At 37.4% G+C, this 4,611-nt stretch overlaps 1 pseudogene across 1 annotated transcript; it reads right to left on the bottom strand.

The window, feature by feature from the left end:
• Positions 1-230: 230 nt before the first annotated feature.
• On the bottom strand, positions 231-4,363 carry LOC308501928 (small ribosomal subunit protein eS1-like; annotated as a pseudogene). The gene is made up of 2 exons: positions 4,328-4,363; positions 231-1,009 (listed from the first exon to the last, which is right to left on the bottom strand). The product of its transcript is annotated as a small ribosomal subunit protein eS1-like (transcript).
• Positions 4,364-4,611: the final 248 nt, after the last annotated feature.

Raw genomic sequence — 4,611 nt, 5'->3', positions numbered from 1 at the left:
GGATGGAAATTCTTTCCACTTCGGCCAGTTCCCATTCTGAGGATTCTCCAACTTTTCTCAATCTATTAATTGGCATTTACATGTGCGTCTTTATACAAGACACCATGCTAGAACACAAATAAGCCAACGTAGTCGAACGTAAATTACACATAAGTATAATGTTATAGGAATCATATAATGAGAGCTGCATAGCATTGAGCAATTCAGACATCACCAATGGGTTTTATTTGTCACCTTGAAAAGTCTGAATTTTGAACAGATTCTTGGACTGGGGGCTCATATCCATTAGCTCATTCAACTTTAGCACCTGTCTCATCCCCAGTAGCTTTTCCAGGACTGCTACTTTCACCATGAAGCAACATGAGCTTTCTCAATTCAAACTTGGGTTTCTTCAGTATTTTGATTTTTCTAACAAAGACATCATGGAGCAGATAAATTGATTAGCAAGCCCTCTCTATGTCTTTTCCAATGATATCTGGAATCAATTTATTGATCACTTCTTTCAAGTCATTTGTTTGCACCTCTCAGGTCATGATTTCCATCATCTTCTTCCTATTGATGCTGAGCATAAGAGGTCTTCTGAATCTAATTGTGGTTTTTAGGAAAACCAACACAGAATAGATGAAGCAAATAATCATTGGTAGTCTTGACATCAACATGAGTTTCCATTATGTTCTGTCATTTTTTGACCGTGGAGCATATTTTGTCACGGGTAAGGTCCATGCCATGGAAATTAGTCAGGCAGTTTTTGCCCTGAGCATCTTCAGTAATTAACTTGAATTTTCTAAATGCAACTTCATCATTCTGCAGATCAGCTAGGCTCACTTCAAACACATGACCCTTGAACCATCAAATGCAATTTTGCTTACTTGATTTCTCGTGACAAGTGTTTTTCCCAGTATATCTTACATTGAACACAGCTGGTGTTTTCACATCATACCAATCTTTCTTAGAAAAACGGGTCAACCACTTTTTTCTTGGCTCCCTTCTTGCCACCTTTCCTTAGGCGCTAATTCTTGCAGACTACGAGGGTGCTGCTCAGAGAGCCAAAAAGCTGTAATGCCTTTTTTGACAGAAATTGCCGTGTACCAGAAACGATGTGTGACATGAAGCCTTTCCGTTGTGATTACAAAATACAGTGAATGCTGCTGCCAAGTGCCACCCAATGGAAAGACACAGATCTTCAATAGGAGAGAGAAGTGGTGCATCAAACCTTAGTAACAGTGTGTGACAAGTTTCAACTTGTTCGTTGCAGTCAGTCAGGTGTGAGCTACGGTTTACAGAAGGTGTGTTTTAAAGTGTGCCGTAAATCATCCTCCATCACGACAATGCTCCAAGTCACACATCGCTTCTGGTGTATGGCAATTTCCATCAAATAAAAACCTTATGGTGTGTCCTCATCCACCTTATTCACTGGCACCATGCAACTTCCCGCTCTTCCTCAAGGTCAAAATTATTCAGGACATCGAGGCAGCCATGACAGCGCAACTAAAGACACTCAATAAAGAGGACTTCCAGAACGATGGAATAAGTGTGTTCAAAGCAAGGGGGAGCATTTTGAGGGAGATTAATAGTAATATGTCTTTTACTGTGATAATTTTTTTAAAATTTAAACATTCACCATATTATTTGATCACACCTTACAATTATGTTCCTAATTCTGAGAGAATTTAATGAGCAGTTTATATAAGTTGAATTAACTACAAATATAAAAGTGATGTCTTAGTTGGGTTAATTTTCACAAGATTGATGAGCCAACTCCGCCTCCTATAAAAATATAATTTACAACTTTATAGAACACACTGAATTTTTTACAAATTCCAACAAATATGTCTTTAAACAGACATATAGTCTCAAAGTTACACATCAGTAGTCCTTAAACCTGTTAAATGATGGAATGTTGTAAAGCAGTTCTTTGTCCTTTTTAGGAAATATTTAAATAGAAACTCAAATTTTGATAACAAAATATAGAATAGCTATGGATGTAACATAAATTTTATGATAACTAATACCCTGTTTCCCTGAAAATAAGACCTAGCCAGACAATCAGCTCTAATGCATCTTTTGGAGCAAAAATTAATATAAGACTAGGTATTATACTATATTATATTATATTATTATATTGTATAAGACCCAGTCTTATAGTAAAATAAGACCGGGTCTTATATTAATTTTTGCTCCAAAAGATGCATTAGAGCTGATTGTCCAGATAGGTCTTATTTTTGGGGAAACACGGTATGAATACTCACTAAACATTTTCATATTTTTAAAAAACAAAACAAATGGCTAACCCAGGCTCTTGCATTTTTAACGCCCCTGTAACACCTGCTCATTAATTGCCATTGAGATGTATGGATTCTATGTCCACTACAAATTTAAATTTCAAAATTTTCAAGTAGCAAATTCTCCTGCTGAACAGCTCAGCTTCCTACGCTTGCTTACATTGGGGTCACCTGATCACCCTCTAAATTCTTCCTTTTGATCTTTGTTCTGCCCTTTGGAACAGTGCAGAATAACAGGACTCCCTCTCCTGCGTGACAGTCATTCAGATTGAAGGCAGCGCCCATACAACCTCTGCACCTTCTTCATCCTGATTATTGTCTTCTGAATCATTTTCAGAATGTCTTTCTTAAAAATGTTGCCTAGAACTAATTTAAGGTTCTAGCAATTGGGAGAAATGATTTGATTTGCAGACAGTACATTTTTAGCTTGATCTAAGCCTAAATACTGGGAAATTCGTTTTTTGTTTTTATTTTTAATGCTTAAAAAAGTGTCTTATGACAATTAATATGGTGGTGTGAAAGCATACATCAACTTGGATTCTGTGAGAACCTCTCAAAATGTATTGTAAATCCTTAATCCAAAAGAATCTGTGAAACTCTGACATCATTCCAGATTTTGAGTAGATTTTGTTGAGAGATTTTTTTATTTTTTATTTTTTGGCCGAAATGAGTCACATAGCTCCTCCTTGATTTAGAGCTTTCTCTTTCAAGGAATCTAGAGTCTCTCCATTTAGAGTCTATGCTGTAGAGTATGCCTTGCTCTGTCAATTGCAGACAGACCAAGATGTACCCACAGCATTATCTTTGGCTATGCCAATATTGTAACCACTAACCACTTAGGGCCACTGAAATGTGAAGTCAAATTAATGAGAATTAAAATGAAAAATCAGCTTCTCAATTCCAGTAGTCACATAATGTGCTCAACAGTCACATGTGACCAGTGACTGTTTTGTTGGACAGTACAATACAGATCATTTCCTTTTTTGCAGAAAACTCCACTGGGCAGTGTTGCCCTTGAACTTCACTTGTGCCACCTAGATAAAAGTGTAGGAGATGTGAGAAGTTTTCAATATTTAAAGTGGGAAATAATATGATAAAATAAGTATGGGCATAGATTTCTAAAGCATTAACTCTTTTGTTATTTTATGGGATATCTAGTTCAATGTTTTATAAGAGAAACCCAGTTATTAAGGATTTAGGCTTTGGAGATAGACTCTGAATTCAGGTCCTGTCTTTACCATTTACTAGCTGTGTAACCTTGGGGAATATATATTAATCTAGGCCCTAGATTCCCCAACTATAAAATAAGTTTATTGACTTTTTTAATGTAATTGTTAAGCTCAAATGAAATAATGCTCTTAAAACTACTTAGCACAATGTCTGACACATATCAACTGTCAGCATAAACATAAGATATCATTGCCATTATTATTTATAGAAATGTAATTTTTAGCCCCTCAGTACTAATTACAGAATGTATGCCTAAATACAATGTAAGTTTATTAAATGAATTGGACTGGACAGGAAGGAAACAGAAAGCAACCTCATCCTTTCCCATTCTGATCCTTTTCAACCCAATCTGTTGAATCATTCTTCCCTTCCCTTGAGTGAAATCAAAGCCAATGCCATAGCTTTTCATGTCAAAAAAGTATCTTTTCCGGGTAGTTAAATGGTCTAGTACAGTTCAACACATAAGATTTAATCTCTCTTCTCGTTCATCCTATCTCAGTTCTGGCTAAAATGCTGAGATGGATGTGTAGGCTTGGGTGGTCTCTTTTCTTCTTCCCAGTTCTTACACTCCTTCTTCACTGATTAGGCTGCCACTGGATTCTCTGGGACTGGGGAAGGGTAGGATTGATGAGATGACTATAGAGACTGAAAAGGGCTTCCTTAGCTCTCTTGGCTCTCCAATATCTCCAGCATGGCAGACATGCCAACACTGGCTCATGGTGAGATTTTATAAGTTATTAGGAATGCCCCACCTAAGCTTGTCCATCTGCAGGTCTCTGACACGGAAGGTGATGCTTCCTTAATCATTCACGTACAGTTTCCTCCTCAGCCTCTGACTTCCCGTGCTCCATGCTCCTCAGCTTCCCTCTGAGTGTGTTCCTGCATCCTTCCAGGTGGGCTTCTTATTCAGGGTCCCTTTAAAGGAATCTATATTTCGTCCTCAGAATATGTACACTTTTGTCCCATCATTGGTGGGAAGCAATTCCACTAGAGTTCTCTTTTCTCAATCTGCTCTCAGGATCAATATTTCATGTTTACGTTTTTTTCAGGTGGGAGCCAGATACAACAGCCTGTGTCACCTAATTTCCAGGAGACACAG

This window comes from Rhinolophus hipposideros (assembly GCF_964194185.1).
Source record: "Rhinolophus hipposideros genome assembly, chromosome: 9".
In the NCBI taxonomy this organism is placed as follows: Eukaryota; Metazoa; Chordata; class Mammalia; order Chiroptera; family Rhinolophidae; genus Rhinolophus; species Rhinolophus hipposideros.
This window is presented reverse-complemented; position numbering and strand designations above follow the sequence as displayed.